The 24,662-nt window shown below is 45.8% G+C and overlaps 1 long non-coding RNA gene across 2 annotated transcripts; it reads right to left on the bottom strand.

Annotated features, from left to right (window-relative positions):
- Nucleotides 1-1,478: 1,478 nt before the first annotated feature.
- LOC144148877 (uncharacterized) lies at nt 1,479-24,662 on the bottom strand. 2 transcript variants are annotated; one of them, XR_013318090.1, is made up of 3 exons: nt 24,602-24,662; nt 17,294-17,371; nt 1,479-1,550 (listed from the first exon to the last, which is right to left on the bottom strand). It is a non-coding gene; the product is annotated as an uncharacterized LOC144148877 (long non-coding RNA). The 2 variants fall into 2 exon arrangements; XR_013318089.1 differs by lacking the exon at nt 24,602-24,662 and adding an exon at nt 23,782-23,886.

Genomic DNA, 24,662 nt, shown 5'->3' with positions numbered 1-24,662 from the left:
GCTTCTTGCGTGACCAATCCTCTTTTTAGGCATACCAGCGCCGGCTTTATCCCTCCAGGTTCACTCAATTAGCCTCTTAGCGCCGGCTTAGCCACATAGCGCCGGCTTCACGTGACACATTCCTAAGACGAAAAGCGAAGGCGCGCTGACGCGTGCTCCCCAGTTCCTTATCTCGTTCTGCCGCTTTCACCCCGCTTCTTCTGTTGACACATTCCTAAGACGAAAAGCGATGACGTGCTGACGCGCGTTCCCCACTTCCTTATCTCGTTCTGCCGCCTTTACTCCTTTCTCTTCCCCGCCCCCGCTTCTTCTGTTAATTCCTATGAGGAGAGGCGCCAATTTACCTCCTTCCTAGACGCCCCTTTGCATTTTTCTTTTCTCTTTGTTGTACCACCTGCCAATAATTATTTCTAAACAGGGCGCATTGTAGCGCACCTTTTCTCCCAAAAAAGAGGGAGGGCAGTGCATTCCCTCTCATGTGTATGTCTTGCGTTTTTTCTTGTTTTGCTGCCAATAACTACTTTTAAACAGGGCGCATTGTAGCGCACCTTTTCTCCCAAAAAAGAGGGAGGGCAGTGCATTCCCTCTCATGTGTATGTCTTGCGTTTTTTCTTGTTTTGCTGAATGATGACGTATGATTTCTTTCAAAGAGGGCGCATTGTAGCGCAACTTCCTCCTCTCTCCACACGCACCTATAAAAGCGTTCTGCAGTGTACTGTAAATGTTACTCCGATGAAGACTGGACCACCAGTCGAAACGTTAGTAAACATGTTTGTTTTTGTTTTTTGAGACTTGCGTCGGACTCTACTTTTTGATATTTTTTCTGGACCATTGGAAACTTCTTTTGCTCGACCGTATATATATATATATATATATATATATAAATATATATATATATATATATATATATATATATATATATATATATATATATATATATATATATATATATATATATATATATATATATATATATATATATATATATATATATATATACAAGTAGAGTACGCTGCAAACTTTAGGGGTATACCCTGAATTTTTGATGTTACGGCTGCGAACACGAAGATTTTAATACTCATGCTGTAAGCGCACTCTCAACAATATTTCTACTTGTACCAAAGTAATGTTAGCAGGTCGTACGGAAAACATACTCTGCTTTTGATAAGATACAAAGTTAAAGCACAAAGTTTTCCACGGTGCTAACGTGAATCGGCACCTCGGAGTGCAATAACTGGGAAACCACGCTAATCGGAGAAAAATTAATCATTTGCAATTAATGCAAATACATATAGTAAAAAAAGAACAATAAGTATCCAGCAGAAGTAGAATGGACATGTTCTGCCGAAAACAAGCTTTAAGTCCTGCAGGAAATAAAAAAATTCAGCTTACTGAGCTTAATCACATGGCATTCATTCTCTTAAGCCTTGGCTAAGCACTTACTAGAACGTGAGACTGACGTAAAAAAAATTTAAAGGGACTTGCCGTTTCCACACCTCTTCTATAGAATAACCCATCTGCCGTGACTGCCGTTGCGTGATTACCAAGTTCTGAAAGGCAATTCTACAGGTTATACAAACATAGATTTACCTGAAATAAGTTTATGAATTTCTTCAACAACGGCGTAAAAAAAGGCTGCAAAACATTACAACTGCGCTTCATTATAACTGCAAAGGCCGGGAATCCGAGAATGTGCTAATTAAGGTCTCCAATGCGTCAAGACCAATATTGCTCATCTAACGCGCGAAGGAGATCAAAACTTTAGCCCATCCAAATTGTAAAGCTTTACGCTGCCCCCAACTTCGCCTCGATGACAGGCTTGTAAAGATATTCAGAGACCTATGTATCTACAGAGATTGATACAGTTATTTACAAGCCTCAAGTATTACAAACAATGCAAACTTTCTGGTTTCACAGGATTTACGGCCAATGCACCTACTTTGACCAGGAAAAATAAGCATTCATTTGTTACCGTACTCCCTTCCGGAGCTCCAGAGGCTTACGCTCTTAGTATACTGTCATGTGTCAAGATGCCATCTTTGCGTGTTTGTGAACGCAGCGTTGGTGAAGGCAGTGCTATAAAAGCGGTGGCACGATTTTATTGTTGATGCTTTCAGGAAACAAAAACGGCTTTGTCCCATTACCTTGACCTGATGCCACCTAAGCTATAAAAGTACTGACCGCAAAATATTCTCTCAAAGACACATCCTCGTGTGTCTCCCCTATCATTGCTAGCACCTGGGTTGTTACAAACTGAGCAAACAGGGCTTTGTGTGTTAACGGTGGGTAGACTGTATCTGTGGCGAAGTAAGAGTGGAGGATATGATCAGGTCATTTCATAACGTCAACACTTATAAATATGTACAGTAATTCCTCATTATAACGAACTCGCTTTACTCTAAATATCGCTTTATTCGAAATTTATTCTGGTCCCAAGCAAAACGCATGCATTTTAGGCCGCATTACTCGAAGTACACGAACCCGCCGCGGTGGCTCAGTGGCTAAGGCGTTGCGCTGCTGAGCACAAGGTCGCGGGTTCGATTCCCAGCCGCGGTGGCCGCTTTTCAGATGGAGGCGAAAAGCAAAAACGCCCGTGTGTACGAGATTTCGGCGCACGATAAAGATCCCCAGGTGGTCAAAATTAATCCGGAGCCCTCCACTACGGCGCGCCTCATCGCCTGCGTTGCGTCGGCGCGTTAAACCCTACAATCAATCAAATCAATCGAAGTACACGAAGAGCTTGACCCGCTTAGAGCGAAGTGGCGAGCGGAGGCATGGCCGAGTGGCGGTGACCCAGCGGCGAGTCATGCTTCAAACATGGCGGTTCAACGCAAGCTAGTCTTTCCCCGCAATTTTTAGATCTGTTAATGCTGCTCGATTCGCGTCATCCGACTTTAGATAAACGGTCCCAATACGTGGTAGGGTCATAGGGTCATTGAATTTTGTTCCTAGACATTCATCAATGACGTGGACGCGACGCTGCGTGAACACCCACACTTGAACCATAGAATTAGCAGTGTCATCGACAAAGGGGCGCCGCAAAATTCTTGTTTTGCAAACTTCACTGCTCAATACCTCGGAAAAAATATCCCATGAATCATGCAAATCATCTAGTGCAAAACCAGTCAGTTTTCATGATTGCGCTGTGCACCGAAAATGAGCCGTTAATCGTTTTTGAGCGCAGCAAACGCAACCTCAGACTCGAGCGACGGCATTTGCGGCGCGCTCCACTGCGAAACTTGCGTAGCGTTCCGTGACGTCCTCCCGCCCCCCTGTAAATTACCCACATCTACTGCCACTTTTATGATCGCGACCAGAGCCTCATGCAATGCTTGGTCAAGTTGGAGCAGGGGATGCTCGCGCCCGGCAAGAACTTGAAACAGCCAAAGCTATCTGCCTCATTTACACCCCAATAAATCTTTGCTTCACTGAATACATTGTGTTTTAATTCCTTGCAGTTGTGGTGCAATAAAGCTCAACTACTTTAGATTCTTTCGAGTGGTCGCCTATATTGAAATACCGCTTATAACGAAATATTTCCCTGTCCCACTGACTTCGTGATAACGAGGGTATATATAAAGGTATAAAGGTATATATATATGTATATATATATTTATGTATACACCTGGGTGTACAGGAAGCCAGCGGACGGACATCACTACTTGCATTTCCAAAGCAACCACGTTAAACCCTGTGAACTCGGCATACCATAAAGTCAGTCTCTGTGTTTTAGAAGGATATGATCTGACCCAGCTGATTTTGCCTCTATCTGTCAACAACTAACTAATGACCTAACACGACAATAAGCACCGTCTGTGATGAGCGATGCTATTAAGAAGTCTGAGAAACAGGACCGCCGCCACCAGATAACTAAGTCAAAAGCCAAATCTTTGAATACGACCCCCACCTTATTCTAACATATGCCGCTTAGTCCTCCAGCGTAAACTGCATACTCAGAAAGCACCACAACATTCTACTTCAAAGCGAAAGGTTGCGAAGTGTTTTCCCTGAGCCTCCCCGCGTCGTGTACCGACGTGCGAGGAACATTAGAGATATTGTAACGTCATCTAAGGTCAACACACCCAGTTCAACAGGCAGCGGACCCTGCCATTAGCCTATGTGCAAACTGTGCCCCATTATGACTAAGCCTCTGTCGCCACCAGCACCGCGTCTTCACTCTCTTTCCAGACAAGACGAAACTTTGACTGTGACAGCGCAAACATTGTCTACCTTCTTGAATGCACCATATGCCACGCCCAGTACTTTGGTCAAGCTGAGAATACGTTTAGAATGAGAATCAACAACTAAAGAGCACACATAAAGTCCCTACCACACCTTCCCCTATATAAACATGTAAATATTCTAGGCCACCCGTTCTACGCATTCACAGCCACGGTGCTTAAGTCCAATTTCAAAACGCATTATGACCATGAAGCCTGTGAATCGTACCTTATTTACAAGTTTAACACTGTCTTGAGCGGCATAAATAAAAACACAGGCCGATTGTCTTGCTTGCCAATCCGGCACCGGAGAAGGCCGATGCAGCGGGCAACTGAGAAACTTTGTCCTTAAACAGAACCGTTTTTACTTCTTTTCTCTCTTTTTCTAATCTGTGTATAGTGTACTGTGCACGTAGTGTACTTTGTACGGTGTCATTGTATTGCTTGTGTATAGTTGCCGCATCGTATAGGCACGAATGTACATCGATTTCACAATTGTATATTTTTCTTATTCTTCTTATTAATATATTGTGTCCTTTTGCACTGAACAACTGCTATTGGTTAGATAAAACCACTTCTCTTTTTTTCTGTGGTGGTGTGCTGTTTATAGTTTTTTCTGCGTTATGCAAAGAAATGTGGTCTAGCGTGAATGTTCTTCGAGAAATTCATGTGGCACTGTATATCTCACTTTTTGTATGTGTTATTTAGCCTCATTTCCACTTATTTTTCGGTACTATGTGATCTAGGTTGAATTACGTTTCTTTGTGTTGCATCGTCCTTGCATTGCAACACATTGCCTTTCTGCTTCCATTTCGTGGACGGCTGTTCCACATTACACAGAAAACGTTTCCGCGATTCCATTTCATGTGAAAAAAACGTGTCGTCTGGGTCTTTCTTCTAGCCTCTTTCATCCCCACAATCCCCCGCTGCGCTTACCATGCCCCTCCAGCTAACCCCCGCCCTCCCCCTCTTCCTTCCTTTTTTCTTGTTAACGCTTGCACTAGGCGTCCGTAATTACCTCTGGGCTCTCCCACCCTTTTCTCATAACCAGTCCATTTCCTGGGGTTCTTTGCATAGTTCTGTATTCTTGAAACTCCCGTGCCCTGATACCTACATGGGGTTTCAAAAAATGTGGTTTCAATGTTTTCAAAAAATAGCTGCAGGTTGCCGTACAAAGCACCAGTCGCCAGAAGGCCAAGGTCAAGAAACGTGCAGAAAACGAGCCCTTCCTTAGTCGCTCAAGTTCATGGTAACTTCAGTGCCATGCAACCCTTTCCTGTTATCCTATAGCCTCGCTTGTCTGGATTCCGCCCCCTTTCCCCTCTTATCCCCGGCACCACTCCAGCGCACTTTTTTTTCTCACCCCTTGAGTTCTGGGGCTCGGCATGCTTCTGTGTCGCGTATAGCCTAGGTTTTGCTTGATACATCTCCTTGCCCCGCCCACAACTGAAATGAATTTAAACCCAACTGATCTGGACTATTTCGGTCTGAAAAATACCGGCCCCTAATCGAAACGTATTGCTACGTTTTCCCATGTGACTCCTCTATCGTGTATATATATATATATGTGTGTGTGCGTGTGCGTGTGCGTGTGCGTGTGCGTGTGCGTGTGTGTGTGTGTGTGTGTGTGTGTGTGCACATTCCGATCGCTCGTTAAAAAATCTAAGCCCCTTTGATAAGATGACAGGTTAAAACGCACAGTTTTCTTCCATTCAACTGGAGTCGAAGTCCACATTTCAAAGTGTGTGGCCTGCGTCGGAATGGCGCAGTCGCTTTCGTAACGCAGGAAAGCCTGGTTCGATTTGGCGAGACCGGTTGGAAATACTTTGGCCACCTAGTTTTTTGGCCCTCAAAGCAGTCTCAGGAGGCAATCCCTGACATCGAGTATTGGGTAACAGCCCGTCTAATTGTCACCAGTCCATTAAATATCATGACAACCGCAAACACTAAGCACTTTCCATACTTTACAATGGAAGATATAGTAACTGTGTTTATCAAGGTATTCCATTACAGGAGAACGCACTCTTCCCAGAATCACCAAGCCACCAAGGGACGAGCATTAAAGACCTTCAGGCATTTCTTAAATTGTTACGACGCTCAGGGAAATTCTTAATGAGAGTAAAACAGTTGACAGCTCGGACAGATTCTTTTTCGATTACAATACGCGAGCTTTAGCCCCGCTTTTTCATGAAATGCCCGTAGATCGTAGACCGAACATTCTGAAACCATTGCTAATTTATCACGGACGATTTTTCTAACACACACTTTCTTGATCTTACTCACCCTTTCTCTCGCATCAGGCGCCATTGAAATGCGATGGCGCAAATTTTTGTGACTATAATTACTGCGATAAGGAACACTGCAAAACAGTTTAAACACTTTGTGTCATTATCCGGGCCACGCGTTCTCCTAGCATCTCAGCCCACTCGGATACATCACACACTTCCTCTCATGCGCGAAGCGCTACACATCTCTCACGCTGGGATTACGCTACTCTCCATAGGGTTTGGACAAGATATGCAGAACTTTTCGTTTTTAAGGTGGTTTGCTTTCTACAACGTTGACACAGTGCATTTCTTGCACTAAGCAATCACGCTACGCTCTTCCCTCGCCCGTGGTGGGATAACTAACTCCACACGCTAAAATTGGCGTGGTTAGTCACATGTCATTTGTGGTATGTGCAAGCTGCCTTTGTAACAGCAATAATGAGGGCTCAGTCACTGAAATTGCGTTGAGATGTGAGGCTGTAAAAGAACCAACGTAAACTTTCACTACTGCAGGATTGCACTACTACTGCACTACTGCACCAGTCAACATTTTCTACCAAGTGCACGAATGTCTCTCTCAACTGAGCCGCCTTCTGTAGATAGTAGCGCATTTCAGTACTTAATTTCAAGGCGCAATCAACGAATACCCCATTACGCGAAATCAGGAGCTCGGCGTAGGCGTGACCGAGCGATGGTACCAAAAACGTCCGGCAAAGTATATGGAGCAAAAGTAAGAAAGAAAATTAGGCGAAAATGAGACTGGGACCGCAAGCCGGAGCCTAACGAATGCGATTCCACTAAAAAACTTCTTTATGACGGCTTATCCTTCGCCGTAAGTAAATATAGGTGGACTCTGTGAATGTGTTCGGGCCCCCGACTTAAAAACGTGTGTTAGAGAGAGGAACTGGTGCCTGCAGGGATAATTTGAGCATGCTAATGACAAATGTAACTAAGCCCGTTTACACTGCTACCATATTGGTTGCATTCACTGGCGTGGAGCGCGTACCGGCAACCAAGTGTGTCGTCTTAGCACGGGGACGTGCAGGCTCCAGCATGGCGGCGCACGCATGAGGTGGTCCCACCGAGCTGAAAAGCATTACTTCGACTTTCACTACTGTTTCGCACAGGGTTCTACAGGCGACCTGTCGCAACACGCGAGTGAACTTAGTGGACGAGTCAGTGAACTGATCAACTGCTGGAAGCTGCCGTGTTTTTGTAGCAGCCGCGGATTGCTCAGCTCTCGGCGAACGCTCCCACTTCGTCCGCTCGGCCACTCGCTGATAGATGTCGCTATAGTCTCCAAGCTAACAATGCACTCACGGCCACGCTGCCGCGGTATCTCAACCGTCATGCGCGTGAATCCATAGAGTTAATACTACTGCGTGAATCTCGAAATTTCTTCTGAAGCCTCATTTGGCATTTGTAGTGAACCGCGCTACCATGGGCAATGTGCGCCTGTAACTGTGTCTAAAAGCGTACTCACACGCAACTTCGCTATAGCGTTGGCATTCGTGCGCTGTGCTGCTTCCCGCAACCGCGGCTACATTCTCCGGTAGTGGAGCGGAATTCTCTAGGGCAAGTAGAGCATCGCAATACAATGCCATGTCTGTTGAAGCTATGGTCGAGGATCGGATGGTAACCGGGGTGTCGAACCGGAACCGGATCCGAAGCAAACCCGCATTTTGTCCGCCATTTTGGAACTGAACCCGAACCGAAACAAATCGAAGGAACCATTCCGAACCGGTTCCGCAAACGGTTAGAGAGAACGGAATAGTCTCGAGTAGGTCGGACCAACCTCGATAATATTGGGGCCCTTGGCACTTGCAGATTTTGCGGCACTGTCCTTTACAGAAAATCTAGTGGCACCAGAAATGCGGTGTTTCCGAAAATGACAAGGTAAATGCTGTGAAACCTTCTTTTTTTGCACGTATTGCGTTATTATATTGTTTCTAGCGTAAGATTGACATCGAGCACTGAAGTTAGTAAATTGTTACCTAATGCATATTTTGTATTCATCCAAGAGTTTACCAAGCAAGTGTTTATATGAGGCAACACAAGGAAGCAACAAAACTTAAAGAAAAAAAGAGCGCTCAACTGATTTGATGCGAAGAAAATCCCATATCACTCTTCAATACCTCCTCTCCCTTTGTGCTAACGTTCTGCAGCATTTAAGTACCGGCGACCAGTACTACAGCTTGCGAATTCACTAGTATTCAATCTTTACTATAACCCAATCTCTGTCACTTGTCACTGAAGTATTATTACCAAGTTCTTATCGTTGGTGCATGAACACACTCAGCTGGTTTACTATTTTTACTAGGGGGATGTTGACGCCGACGCCAAACAGTTTCCCACTTGCGAAAAGCAAAGCCGCCCGTGGGATCGAGATTTCGGTGCTCATTAAAGATCCCCAGATGGTTAGAGAGAATCTCTAACCATCTGGGGATCTCTAACGGGCGGCTTTGCTTTTCGCAAGTGGGAAACTGTTTGGCGTCGGCGTCAACATAAAGTTTATTGGAGTGTCACGCATACTAACCTGTGTAGTTTCGGCTCGTTAAACACCATGATCATCAGTTTTAAACCTCTAGCACTCCTAATGGTCCCACGTTAAAGACACAACGTTGTTAAATCTGCAGGTGCATAAACAGCGCATCTGACCAACAAATTTTATTTTCAATGCGACAGCACTGCTTGCCTCATCAAGCAAAAATGCGCGCGCGTGCCTGTGTGTGTGCGTGTGCGTGTGTTTGTGTGCGTTTGCGTGTGTGCGTCTGTGTATGTGTGTGTGTTTGCTAGAGCGCTTGTGTGTGCGTGGGTGCGTGCGTGTGTGCGTGCGTGCCCGTGCGTATCTTTGTGCGTGTGTGTGCCTGCGCATGCATGTGTGTGTCAGTGTTGGAATTGTAATGACTCCGGATTCATTACACTTTTTGTAACCCCGGATGGAATAAAAATATCAGGGCCGGCAAAACTTGGAGAAATGAAATGGAAATGGAATTAGGCGCACTTTGTCAGGAATGGAATGGGAATGGAATGGGCTCAGTTTTTAAACGAACTGTGTCGACCTTAATCTGCGACCTACAGCCAAGCTGGCTCTGGAATTAGCATCCCTGCAACGCAAGCGACAATTCGCTCTTTAGTTTTTCGGCGGCTGCTGTGAACACGTGGATGAAAGTGGTCACCCCCAATGAAACTTGTGAAAGGGAAGGTGTTGACAGGTAAAATTTTTATGACACCCAAGGAGCGACAAAGTGACTGCTCCGCGCGGCTACCATCGTGTTCCGCAGCCTCGCAATCATCAAAATCCAGAGTAGCAAGCGCGGCCACCCTTATTCCGCAATGTAGATTCAACCTTTGATTCCGTGGATCGCATCTTACTGGGTAGCATCAATGAACATTTTTGTAAATTTCAGTTGTCAGCCTCAGATAAAACACGTGATGTGCCGAAAAAACCAATCCATTTCAACGAATTGGGGCGATTATGACAACACAATTTCAGAACGTCGACACAAGGGTGTCGTGATAACATTTGTCACCTGTTTACGCCCGACATTGCAATTCAGCAGTTGACTTTAAATTTAACCCTCACAAGTTTTATTTCGCACACAGAACATGCGTTATCAGGGGTGTAACGAGGACTGCTGCCGTACGGTTTACTGGAAAGGGTGGCACGCATGGGAATTTTCTTAGGGGCAAGCCTCGCTTAAGCTCAGGTGGCGAAAAACTCGCAGCCTCCGCATATGCGTGACGCTACAAACGTGGACGCAGTTAGCTGCGAACGTGGGTACGCATTGGCTCCAAAAGCGAGTACGTGTCAGCCTGCGGGTAGGTTGTCCTGACGTCTATATTGGCTGCGAACGCGAGTATGCGCCGATGTGACATCCCCACTGGCTAGTACGCCAGACGTGGCTGAACAAAAAGGGCCGATAATGTATTACAAATCTTTATTGGGTAAGGCGGCCTAATCAAAGATGTGAAAATGTCAGAATATAACCAGCCTAACGGATGGCGAGGAAAGGGTGGACGTCGGTATGCCAAGCCCCGACTTTAGTCGTAACATGCACAATTTCAGGTCTAAGGCCTTCAAACGGTACCCGCAGTTTTATATACAATAAGTTTGGCGTTGCTTCCTACGTCGTAACGTTGTACGATGACGATTCTGGACGTTAAGCCTGAGCACAAGTCTAACAAGAGGGGTTGGCGAAGGCTCTTGGTCATAACGATGGATAGAAGCAATAAAACGCAAGATTATAAAAGTTAATTATGAAAAGGACAAAACATGGTCTGTTAGTAGTGTTGCACATTTCGCGACATCATACACTTAGCAACGCTCAACTCACCCAGCGGAAAAATTCGCTATATGACTCGATGGCATAACTCAAAGAGCAGTGATTATCGCTCATTATAACACCAAGAGAAAGCATCGTTGGAACATGCGGAGAAAGCAGCAAGTTTCAACGGGATCCTGGAATGATGAATCCAACCAAGTCCTCTCTTTCTCTCTTTCTCTCTCTCTCTCTCTCTCTCTCTGTCTCTATCTCTCTCTCGCTCTGCCACGGTATATCTTTCTCTTTTTATATCTTTCTCTGCAAGAGACGCCAGCAAGCTGTTGCCATCCCTCGACTTCGGCGACGTAGCTACATGCATATTTTTGCAGTTCTCATATTGTTTGATAACATCAGCTTATGTTCCTTTTTGTAGCCGGATACAGTCACAAGAATTAGGTAATATCTACGTTGAGGAATTACAGGAATGAAATTGAACCTTCGGGCCTTTCCAGGAGCGGAAATAGGAAACTTTTCTGGCAATTGCGGAATTGAAAGGAATGGAGGTTCGGAAAGCTTTCATTCCTGGGAACGAAATTGGAATGGAATTCGGCTGCCCATTCCCCAACACGGGGGTGTGTGCGAATTTGTGTGTGTCTGTGTGTGTGCGGGTGCGTGTGTGTGTGTGCATGTGGGTGTGCACGTGTCTTTGTGCGTGTGTACATCTGCGCATGAATGTTTGCGCGCGTATGTGCCACATTCGATAGTACCAAAAAAGATGGCTAACCGGCAGGCTCTGTGCTGTCCAGAAAAATTTGCCAGCCCGCCAAAGAGGCTGCCCAAGTATGCAGGATGCATTATTTGGAGACGAGGTGAGGCCAGTGACTGGGCCGCGGTGGGAGTTGAGCACAAGGTGCCACCGCAACGGCTACGTAGCACCATTATTGTAGTTTTTCTCAGAAAAGCAACTTCGTTCTATGAAAATTAGGCTTTAGGACTTAGGCATAAAAAAAACTTACTTGCAGTAATAAAATAAAATAAATTATTAAATATAAACTTGCGGCTATAAAGAGTAATCCTTTATCCGGACCGTTTATTTGGCATAAGGTACTGTCGCAATCGTTGGCCGCCCTTAGAAAATATTTTCCAGTGGATAGCACAGTGAAGTTTGCCAAGTCGCATTTATATAAAAGAAAGAAATCATGAATTACTTTAACCATGAAACGAAAACGAAACATTAAAACCTAAACAAAAAAAACCCTCCTTTGTTTTTCTCCGGACCGGTTCGAACCGGAATAAGATCGTGCTCCGGAACCGAACCCGGAACTGAACCCGACAGGCTTTAACCAGAACCCGAACCTAACCAGAAAAAATTCCGGTTCGACACCCTGGTGGTGATGGAGCAGACGCCAGGCGCCGCGGCCAGTTTTTTTTTTTTTCTTTGCGAGATTCGATCGCAAGCGCAGACACGGTGGGCACTGTCATGGAGATTTTCATGGTTGCCAAAAGAAGAAATCGCCCGCCAAAAAATATGGGATTACCATCTATATAAAAGGCGAACAAGGCGAACAAAACACGCGAAGCGAATACTCTCATGTTCATCTAACAAACTTTCCTCATCATCAACTCACACCCCTTATGTATGCCCTGTGGCAAAATAAATACTAAAAAAAACACGAAATAATAACAGAAGGAAAGGGTCATGACGGTGGTAATAAGCGCAAAGAAAAGCATCACACGAGGCCTACAGGAGTAAATTAAGCCAGCTAAGTACATTTATGGACAGACGAAACGTGAACACGAAGATACTAACCAGAACACACAAATAGCCCAATTTTTTTCCCTGCGAGTGAAAATGACACGTGGCTTTGTTACAAAGACGAAGTTGGGAAATGTATATCTCTAAATGTACCGATAGCGCCATTATTGGGCCTCAACGTACAGTATTTCTCAATTTTGCGTGTTGCGGTTCCTATTTTTGTGCTCGCATTTCATTTATCTATGACTGTGCTTAAGTAGCAAAGCAAGTTTATGCCAGTAGCCTAATGTGGGTTTCACAAAGGTGATAAGCCAAGCCTCTCAGTCATATTTACCGAGACAGACAAAAACTAAATCATGAAGGAAGGATCATTTCATTGTAAAAGGCAGTTAAATACAGAATCGCGCCACTGGGTCCGCTTCAGCTGCCCGTACTGGATATGCAGCAATGGGCTCTTCAGCGTCTACCGTGGCACGCGGTCATTCAGGGAAGTGCGTGTTAGAAGATGCTAGGGAACATAACCATGTGGCATGGCGATCAAAGACGCAGGTACTCCCTGCGGCTAGAACTACACCATTTAACACCACCGCAACCGTTTCCACGGCAAAGTCACACACCAGACAAATCCTCATTTGATTCGGTAAATATCGTAGCAACAGGTGACACCACAGCAGATCTATCATTTCGCACACCTGAACTGCATGACTTAAAATTAGAATATCAGGGTTCCAGATTCACACATGTCAGCCATTCTTATTGTGTCTCTGAATTTTTACCTCTTTTTTATGAGCTGCTCGGCGCTGTAAAGAAAACCTTCGCTTTCTGTTTTACTCCTTCGATTCAGGGAGCCTTTGATAACGTGATATACGCGGCCTTCTAACAGGGTCTTCAAGGAATCCGCTGCGGCCCGGCCACGTACAATGCAGTCGTGGTCAAAATTTTGCACGCCATGGCGAACGTGGCCGCAGAAAGCACGTGGTTAAGCAGGGGGGCGGCGGTTGCCGCTGTCGGATGGTTGCGTAGCTAAAGAGAGCAGGGGGAACATTCGCTCTTGCTTCCGTGGTGTGGCAGCCGCGACAAGTTCGGCGTGAAGTGCCTCCACTGAAGTGAAGTGATTGCTCTGAGAAACTGGCTGTGAAACAATTCTCGCGCAAGTCACACTACGATAGCAAGAGCTAATGTTTCCGTCGCTCATTAGCCGCGCAAGCAGCCGACAGCGGCAATAACAACGCCCCCGCTTGGCCGCGCGCCTGCTCCGACTACAGTCACCGTAGCCTACAAAATTCTGACAAAAACTTTACAACTACCTAGAGACACTTCTAACCCACAGAACGGACTCCACCAGTCTAGGCACTCATCGATCACTCACTTTTCCCACACCGGCAATACGAACACCTCAGAGGTCTGTCGCCTCGCATCCGTTGTTCTATCTCGCACTGTTCGGGCTCCCTAAACAACTTCCCGAAATTTCGGACATTCATCGTTCAGTCTACGCAGATGACCTCACAGTGTAGACAAAAAAAATTCACAGCATATCCACGGGGTGAATGATGATGAGTGGGCGAAGCTCCTGAGGGGAAATCATCGGTAAAACCGTGACTCTTCACATCTTGGCGCGGCGGACGCCCTGGTTTGACGCGCCGCTCAGTTTTCGTCCACCCCAACCTCCATGCAACGTGACCCGGCGAACGCCGCCGATGGAAGACAGGACAGGAAGTACAACAAAGTACGAGGCTGTGATTGGCTGCGGCCTCAAAATGCAGTTTGCCGCTTCCGGTCGCGTTCGCCGCCGCGCGTTCGACATTTAGCTCGCGTAGACCGCCAACGAACAGCCGTATTTTCGACGCCGGCGGCGGAGCGGCCGCCGCCGGGCGACGTTCGCCGCCTTTTCGCCTACATTTCGCTGCATGGAGGTCGGCCTTTATCCATCGGGCGACTCCGAGCCCGCGCCAACAGCGAACGGATTTTACGACAACGCTCCCCGCCATCTAGTAAACAATCCAAGAACTAAACTAAAGGTAGCCACGCCATCTAGTAAACAATCCAAGCGCATCTTTTCATCATATACAAGTACCGCCATCTAGTAAACAATCCAAGAACTAAACTAGAGGTAGCCACGCCATCTAGTAAACAATCCAAGAACTAAACTAGAGGTGGCTACATACATACGTCGAGGATGGACAGACCCACGCCTTAAGGAGCTTCACCCCTAAAAGGGTTCTGCGAGGCACAAGCAAGACATTCTCCGACAGGCATTTGCTATCACCATGGCGTACCTCGCCACACCAGGGCTCACGTGTGCTCCTCAAAAGTCCGAACTTCTCTTCGTTCGAGCCAGAACTCGAGCCGCCCCCCCCCCCTCACCAACTTACGCCGGAGCCTCCAACAACAAACCCTGTACCTAAAGTCTCGGCACTGCGAATACTGGGCATACCCTTTCAGGTTGACGGCTCAGGGGCTATCTTCTTACCACAACTACAGCTCGCAGGCACACAACTGATACATCTCAACAGTAACACGTTCTTCGTGAGCAAGACACGTGCCGCCCCGTACAAACCATTCTCATCCGCCGCATAACGTACGGCGCCTCATATGCACACCTCAAGCCCCAAGAACACTCCAAGATTGACCCACTCAACCGCCGGGCGTGCAAAATCGGCCTCGGTCTTCCTGCCTTCATCCCACCCAGAAGCTACTCCACCAATTCCATCTATGGAACAGCCCTCCACTCTGGATCGTCCAACCCCTCCACCAGCCGAGGCGCTCCACCCCTCAGGACACCTCTACGTGGCTTATTCGGCGAAACCCCAATACCGCGCCATATGCATCCTTAGTACAATACGCCTGTATTATACACCATGAAACTCGGGTCATCGACCTCAACCGACGTTATTCTGGCCCCCCACACAGCAGATACACAGACATCACATACTGCATTTTCACAACCCGTGCCACTCTAGCATTTATGGACTCCACGGCGACCATACTCACCTGAGCAATGTTATTTAACGGCACAACCACAATAACACAAGCAACCGCCATAGGCCTGGCTGCTGCCACCACTATGAGTACCGACCATCGCAACAGGATCTCAGCCGGGCTTCCGCTACTACCTTCTTGGTCACATCCCCCACCAGGTTTCCGAAATTGTTCGATCCATCAAGGCTCTCCTACCTTACAGATAGTTCGGACAACTGGGCACGCCTCCCTCCCAGGGGATGCGGCGGCACATGCCGCCGCCCGCGAACTCAACTTCCATGCTTCCCGTCGGAGGACACATGACTTATCATCCGCACCACTCCTCCACCCTCTGCTGCTCAAATATACCCACCTCCCTGCTATCTGCAGCCAAATTCGCTTCTACTATCACCCTCCCCACCCGAAACTCACTATTGTAAAGGCCTGAACGCGGAGCTGGTTACATACAGACCGACACGTATTAGATGCGACGCTCAGAGCATCTCTTGTCGGCGGCCCTGTCCTTCCTGCGTGCGTCCGTTGTTGTCCGCGTGCGTCCGTTGTCTGCAGCCACTCTCCCCCTCTCCTCTCCGATAGCGAACAATCTCTCGTGGGGGGCATTGGATTGGATTCGATTGGATTGGCTTGGCTTGGCTTGGCTTGACTTGGATTGGATTGGATTAGATTGGATTTGGATTGGATTGGATTAAGGTGGATTGTGTTGGATTGTGTTGCGTCATAGCCGCGGCACTCTCTCTCCGCGGTCTCCTCTCTTTCGGGCGCGCTGCGCATTTAACCGGTGTGTCGCTCTCCGGCGGCCTTTCGGTCGACGGTTGCTCTCCGCTTGCGCTTGAACCCCCCTCAGCGTCGCATCACACCAGGGTTCCCGCGAGGGGAGGTGGGCGTATTTTTTTCAACTCCACCGGGCTCCCGTACATCTTCCTTTCTGGTAACTCCACCTTCCCCAACCGCTGCCACTCCTGCAACCTTCCCGCCCGAACAGCCCAGCTTGTATGGCTTTGCCCGCTACCTCCCGATCCCCTCCCCTCCTTATCCCCTGAGCGGTGGGAATGCCCACTGACCAGCCTGCCCGCGGTGTAAAAGCAACTGCTGATCAGTCGAAGCAGCGAAAACAACAATGTTGTCGTTGTTCTATAGAACACAACGTCACTTTATTTTACAACATAAAAAGCATTTATTGCACACTTAATACGAATTTCATGTGAAGTAGAGTGGACGGCTCAATATTCGCATCTTAAATGGCGGATTTCTCAAGTAAAAACAATTATTTCACTGCAATGCAACGCTTTTACTCAATAACGTTTTCGCCTTTGAAAACCGTGTTCGTTTCAAAGTAAACTTTCAATCGCCAAACCCAATGTTTGGAGAGGCCAAGGTTTGGTTCCAAATACGCCCACCCACCTTGTGCTGCCTATTAATGTTGCGAAATTACGCCTAACAGTACACATAACCCTTACAATCCCAGAGAAACAGCATTTTTTACGCTTTTTCTAATCCTTCTTTGTTAACTTTAAGCTTCACGATGCCATGAAGCAGGAGGCATCGCAACAGCAGCTCATTTTTAGCTCTTTCATGTTTTTCAGAATGTTCAAGAGTATACTTAACATGTAATAAAATTTAAATTGAAGAGCTTCATAAAATAAAGAGGAGACACTGAAAGCTGCATTCGATATCAAATTTGGTACTTTTGTTTCTTGCTACAATGATGTCTACAACTTAAACTAAACTGAAAAATAGCTTTAACTAATACTGCAATAATCAATAAGTTATATGACTAGAGAGTATAAAAAAAATTGAATTACATACCTAGTACTAAAAGAATTTGACAGAAAAATGTGTGAAAGTTCCCGCACGCATTCATTCCAACTTTTTGTATTGCAGCTTCTGCAAAAAACATGCACGAGAGAATTGTTTTCAATGTACAAAAAACGCGGTTGGAACTGGTGTGCGACAATAATATTAAGACGCTATTTCCGAGAACGGGAAACGCAAAATACAAATATCAAGCATTTTTTATTGCCCAAGATCCACTTATATGGAACACTCAAGTACGTGTTTGTGATGCGCATTTCGGCGAATGTCTAATCACGCCATACTGGTGCCAAATTTCTCCCTAAAACGACCCAGAAGAAAAAATACTGGGATAGAACAAAAGAACTTCAACATACCTACAAAAACGTGGCCCTTAAAATAAAAATCTTTTTTACATATGTAGCATTCAACTCCTATATTCCTAAAAAAAGTATCCGGCCAACATGAAGGCCGTGATTAGAGCCCCTTCTGGGGTTAACGTGAATACAAATTCAACTTTAATGGCAGATTCAAGATCAGTACAGGCCATTTCTTTCAAAGATTTTTCCACCAGAGACATTAGCATAAAAGGCTAGAAACAAAACTGAAAGGCAATTCTTCAACGAAAACATTCTTCCCTATGTAGCATACCTTGTTAAACCACAGAGTTGTTTAAAGATATGCAAGAAAAATATGTTTGGACAATTTTGTTAAAGAATAGAAAAGAATATGTTCATAAGCAAAGTAAATATATCGAGTGGCTTTTATACTTTTACACAGGGTTATTAAAAACACGGTGAACTACCGGTCTTAGGTCATAAGAGCAGCGGAAATGCTGAAGCATCACTGCCAAACGCAGTAACTATGGTTCATCGTTCACCGTCAGTCTCACGCTGTTTCGAAAGTATATTAAAAAAATTAGGAGAAAACATAGGGGGAGTGTCAAACAGGAGGTGATATCGATTCTAACTGAAATAGGTGGCTGTTTTACCCTGCGGAAAAATCTTCAGCTTAACTCCAATAATATTACCATTCGCCTCTCTAAAAAAAAATTTTAACATTCCGCCAGTTCCATCGCAGACATTTGTAAGACGTTTAGCAACAAGGCGCCAACTGTGTTTGCCTCGATGTCAACGGAATGATGTTATTCGAAGCTCCAGTTGTAGGTGAAATGCAATACAACCAGCCAGTTTTAAAGAGACGCGGCAACACTATGATAAACGCTTTCACTCTTTTCTTTGCGTCTGGACGCACTGGGAAATATACAGTTACCGCCAGGACGGAGCGGCACTGCGTGATTTGCTCGTCGCACCAGACACGCCTTCCGTTTTTGCTTTGTTTTTGTGGCTTTATTTTTAAGTTGCTATCGAAAAGCGTTCAATGCTGCAACTGAAGGAAAAGTCGCCAACAGCCGCTACATGGCCTCAGTGACGTAATACCGGCCGTCGAAAAACATCAAGACCGGGAAACACACAAAAATCTTTCGAGTGAGTTTTGAAGCTATCTCATGGGCATAGAGCAGTATTTTTTGGCTGAAAGACCTTGCAACCCCCTAACCTCAGCAGTGGGTGTTCTGTATGACTACGTTTTGCAAGCATTTAATATTTCAAAAAAAGTTGAAAAAAGTGTAGCAGGGTCCCTGTAAAGCTGCCGCAAGGTTGCAAGAATGCTCGTCAGAAAGCAAAATAGCATGCTTTCTAACCAGCTTTGCTTCCCTAAGCAGGACGAGCATTAGAAGTTATGTTCTCTAGCATCAATTGTACCCACGGCACAAGTTCAAAGTGTACCAAATATCAAAATCGCCGATGCGAAAATTATATTGGACTCTTTGGAGCAACCGCGGGATTAATTATTCAATACATTTCCTTCTCAACATTGTTCGTATTAAGAAATCGTTGTTTTCGAAATATTCCGAAAAAATCCGATAAACACTCGCCGCTAAACTTTTCGACAATTCTGATTTATCCGATAAACTCCGATTTCAGGGGGCATGGTTCCAAATAACTTAACCTATCCCCTAAAAGAACAGGGATGCGCGCAAAGCTTGTCACCAGTCAGTATAAACCAAGCCAAAATTTAAACCCTGCCAACTCTTAACGAAACACAAGTCCCTACCCAAACAAGCCTAACCAAATCTCTGACTCGACCCAAACCCAACTCCCCAACCTACTGCATGAGGTTAACTATATCTGAAAAGAAGCCCGTACTTAATGCTTAAAATACTAAATGAAAACAATTGAATTTGTAATTGCTTTGACAGCGTAATTCTTCCAGCCTTTCATCAGAAATTATTTAAATTGTGGACAAATGTGAATACGCGTTTGTATAAAATACAGTTTTTTGAAGGCTATTTCGCGTTTTTGTATTTTGAAAGCTAGTTGCCCGAGCCAGTGCCCGAGCGACTTTCGGCATGATTCTCTACGCCTCTAGGCCACTCCGGGCCGAGCTTGACCCTGGCATCGGGTCGAGCTTGACCCGCTGTTAGGAGAAAACCATACCACACACGTGCCTTTCATGCACAAACCAGAAAAAGAATCACCCCTCATAACAAAGTATAACCTCTTCACCTCATCACATACAAAACCACTTCCGCTGTCGTGTCTACTGTCCAGTTATAGTTCCCAGAAACTTTTAACTCTGCTGCACATCTCCCTGGCATGCAACGCGGCCTATCAACGGTAGCGTCGGTGCCAACAGCGCTGTAATAAACATGGATATGAGTCTGCAGCATCCATTTCAAATCAACCACCCATGTTCCGGCGTGCAGGGCATCCGTGCAACGGCGGCGTCCGTGGCAAAAACGCTACGCAAGGAGTCCCTCCAATGCTTTACTTGTGAATACCGTTCCCGAATTGCTCATTCGGGTAGACGTGGTTGCATGACACGAGGGACCCAGTTTCAATTCCGACCACGGGCCGCGTTTTCTTTTCTCGTGGCGCTTGGATTTTTACAACACCATCACTAGCATCCATGGCATAAGTAAACGAATACAAGCATTGCTTGAAAAATTGGTGCATCCCAAAGAATAGTGGCAATCGACGTTAACGAAGCTTTACATTTACACTCAAATCATCACTTGCATGTTTTTACTGTGTACGTAGATTTATCTCGTCGTAGGAAACTTCGCACAGAATGGTCGTCAGCATGGTGTTCACCTCTACAGTCACGTTTATATGCGTGGTGCGCACAGTAAAAACGCTCCTGCTAGCAAGGACGCTGTTGAGACGCCACCAGCTCAAGACGCAGAAGACGTTGTAGCGGAAGCCTGAGGATGCCGTCGCGCAGGGCTTGGCGTCGATGGAGCCTTTGCCTTTCTCTCCCGTCTACCGCGCGCCTGTCGAGAAAAATGCTCCTTTCGTTTAGGACGCTTCGTACCGACGCCGACGGCGCTCACTGCGGTGACATTAGATTAGTTTTAGAATAGGGGAGGCCGGCGTTGGGGGCCTCCAAGAAATTAGGATAACCCAACCGCAAGGCGCTCGCGACCCGCGAGTTTTAGAAGAGGGGCGCCCCCAACAGCCCGCAACCGGCTTGCGTTGCTCGGGTCGGATCGGGTGATGGGAACTTGGTGCTTAGCATCGTGGCGGATATTTCATCGTCACTATCTGTGCACTGCGAATGACAGTCCGTCTTGGTCACCAATCCCTCAAACATCAATTTCCGCAAAAATAAAGTTCCACATTTGAATAAGTGGATGATAGTGTGGCGAAAAGTTGTGTTAAGGATGGTCGGTCGTGGTTGTACTAGATAACGGGGATAAAATATTCGCCAAGATGCTGAGGCTAGTGTTCCCAACACCCGGGCTGAGCCAAGCAGGCTGTTGGGGTCGCCCCTCTCCTAAGACGCGCCACCCCCAAGGGGGTTGCGTTTGCATTCCCCTAACTTCTTGGGGGCCCCCAACGCCGGCTTCCCCTATTTTAAAACTGCCTATTCCCTCTTCCTCTTCAACGTTCACCTTTCGGGTAGCGCCGCGGTCATCTGCTCGCTGAGGGGTCCTTTCGCTCTCTCTTTCAGTAGAACGCGAGAGCCTCCTCCATTCCCTCATGGGGGGACCCACTCTACGCACTCCTCCTTTGAAAATGGTCTTGCCTTGAAACTGCGAAACAGCACAACACCGGGTTTCTCGCCTCTTCAGCAGATGACATGCGGAGCTACTACAGCATGCTGCACCGATGAAATGGGCTTCTCCGCCGCCAGTCGCCCTCTGTCCCCGCGGGAGGGATACCCGGAGGCAAGCGTTACCTGGGGTAAGACTAAACCGTTTCGTGCGCCCTGCAAGAAAGCAGCAGCCGCACCAGCAGCAGCATCGCCCAGAAAGCCCGAGAGGAGAGCAAAAGAATGCTCCGCTTTACAATGATGGTCGAAATTTCCACCTCAGAAAGTCCGGCAAGCTTTGGCACGCTGGTCATTAACACTGGCGGCGACAACAGCGAACGGCGAGTGGTAGTGTGGAGAAGCGTTTTTGCCCTTATTAGGACATCTTACAAAAAACCGGTTATCTTATGTTCCCTATTCTGGTAAAAAGTTTAAATTGTGATCCCAATTGGGAAGCTTGAGCTGCACCACGCGATCTATTTGTGGGTGCTAACTTTTGAAGTCAGAGTCAGAAACTGACGACGTAAGCAAGCGAATACAAGTGACTTTGTGAAATATGGGAGCTATAAATTTTCAACATTGTGAGCCTTTGTCGTCCTAAAAAGAGTGCGAGTATCAGAAACCTCACAATGTTTAATAAAAAAAATGTTTTCACTCTGCGCGCTGAGGCTCATCGCTCTCCTGTCGCTAGCGCAAGCGCTGAAAGGGTCTTTTCATTTATGAGCCTCATCCATGACACAAGCCCGTTACCAGCAGTGACAGTGACCTCCGAAATAAGTTTGGGCATATTATAACAAACATTATGTGTTAATACGCACTACCATGCGTGTTTTCTGTTCCAGTATATGTGCTTTTTTGTATATCTGTGTGTACTTGCAACCTTTCCACAGTTAAAATATACTCTGGGTGCTCCAATATTGGTTTGTACGGGTGAAAGTGTTTACCTCCTGGGCGCAAGTGTTTGTCTCCTTCTCGTCTTGTTGAGCCTGTTGCGCTGCCGCTTTCTTTTGAATTTATGTACCAATCCGCACAAGTTTCAACTCTTCTTTATTGGTGTTTATATATCGTTTTATCAAAGGTGTGTAGGCATTGAGAACACAGCAAAATTAAGCTCGGACTTCGGAGAATTGAGGGTTTAAGAGAAACAAGCGCCGACAAACACAAAATTTTTTATAATAAATGAGCTGCGAAAATACCGTCCGATTTTCACACACAAAACAAAAAACTCCAAAACCGCGATACTGCCGTCAACAGCCTGCTCTCTGCAAGATCATACGCAGCCCAGACCACGTGCAGATTCGGAACAAGACTGGCTCATTTTGCCTGTCTGGGCGCACTAAAAGAACAATATTAAATGCTGACTACGTGAAACTTTACTTGGCTACTGCAAGCTGCAGGAAATATGCAATTGTGAGCGCTTCATTGGCCGCCAAAGAGATCTCGAAAGGCTGTGGCAATGATGGTGCAAGTTGCCTTTATGCTATTTTCGAACGTAACCGAGGAAAACAGATTTTATTTTGCCATGCAGTCAGCGCCTACAAATTCAGTGATCATTTTATACAGCACCGAACTGCAAAGACAAGCTGAAGACAGATACCAAGTCCCTCCAGGACAGTCCACGTTTTCTCTAGGCCTGTGTGCTGAAGAGAAGTCGGGTGTCATAAACATTGTCGAAGTAAAACCAAAGCGCAGTTAAATGTGAGGATTTTTACGCAATCTGCAATTTTTTCATTGTTACATACTTTTAGGTTTATGTTCTCGTGCAGCGGAGGTTGCTAAACAGTGCAAATGTTTTATAGCGGGGTGATCATGAATGTCTCCTCCATCGGGAGTTACACGTGTACATTCACGCCAAGGGGAAATAAAAACAGCGAAAATTTTCCTAAATGCTTCTAGCGTGAACGCTGTTAATAAACTAGTAAACGGTCAGAAGCCTCAAGTCTCAGAAGAGCATCATACTTCAGTGTAGAGGGTTGCTTCAGGTAACTTCAGAGTTGAAGTATGAGTGCTGGCCTCTCTCGTGTATAGTCGCTCACTAGCGGATCTCCCGTGTTCGCGGTGCCAAGAGCTCTTATCAGATAAAATTGTGAATTTTTATCATAGCATCTCATTAAAACATCTTCTCTTCTTTTTGCTAGAAGTGATTCGTCCTTTCATTGCCGTATGCACACTTCAAGACATTCAAAGGACGTCATTCGTACGTTTGATAAGCATACATTGCAAAGAAATCTATCCAAACTTACTCCAAACGTTTTTCGCCAACGTCTCAACGGCAGACATACTATAATTTGCCGTCTATACTTGGTAGTTAAAGTATCATTATGGAAATATATGGAAACTTTAATGGGAGCTAGTAAGTCACTGTTTGATTTACGATAAAATTACGAAGCCGAGGTCAAAGAACTTACGACTTAGGATGATATGCAGGGCGTGTTGGTGCAGTTACATCTTTGCAACAGCGCTAACAAAAGCTGAGGATAAAGGAAGTGCGTGACAGCAGCATTTGTCTTGTCCGCTGCTTTTGTCCTTACCTTTTCTTGGCATTGTTGCGAAGGCATCTAACGGGTATGAACGCATACTAGTGAATATAGCGGACCAGACAGCTCTCGTCTCGACCAATTCTTTTGTTTTCGCCTTCTTAGCCAGGTTGCAATGACGTCTACTCAAAATTCCTCTTGGTACGGACGACCCAGTGTTCACATTTACTTGAAAATTGCGTGTTCATTGGCTTAGCTCGTTTTCATTGTACCATTTAATTATCACAATCTCCGCTACATCAGTTCCTAATCAGCAGCATCACGAAATCTGCGCCATTCCCAAGTAGTGTATTGTTCCTTTTCACGAAGTCTCCAAGGTTCAACTGCTAAAAAAGCCTGTCTTATTTTCTTCTATATCGGGCATCTCTGCTTTCAGTCTATTAAAATTTTGCCTGCATAATTTTTACTTCTGCACAACGCTACTTTTGTGAGCAACTTCTACTAAGTTCTCCGTTTGAAATACACACAAATAAACTAAACTGATCTGGTCAACACATAAAAATACGATATTATCCACAAGTGAAAAAGTGAGAAACACGCCGAACAATGTTAAGCCTGTGGTATTGAAAGCTATTGTTGAAAAGTATGGCTAAAAAGGTAGACACATCTGGTAAAGTTGTTAAATCGAAGCAAGTATAATAATACCGTTTAAAACCAACATGCATATCCCCGTAATTGAAATTTTACATACCTCACCACGTTAGAAGCTTCCAATGCTCGCTTGACTTCTTTTCACAAAAAGCCTTTGCGCC

The sequence above is a fragment of the Haemaphysalis longicornis genome, unplaced genomic scaffold (genome assembly GCF_048455015.1).
Source record: "Haemaphysalis longicornis isolate Haplotype H1 unplaced genomic scaffold, Haemaphysalis longicornis Haplotype H1 scaffold_8, whole genome shotgun sequence".
Lineage (NCBI taxonomy): Eukaryota > Metazoa > Arthropoda > Arachnida > Ixodida > Ixodidae > Haemaphysalis > Haemaphysalis longicornis.
This window is presented reverse-complemented; position numbering and strand designations above follow the sequence as displayed.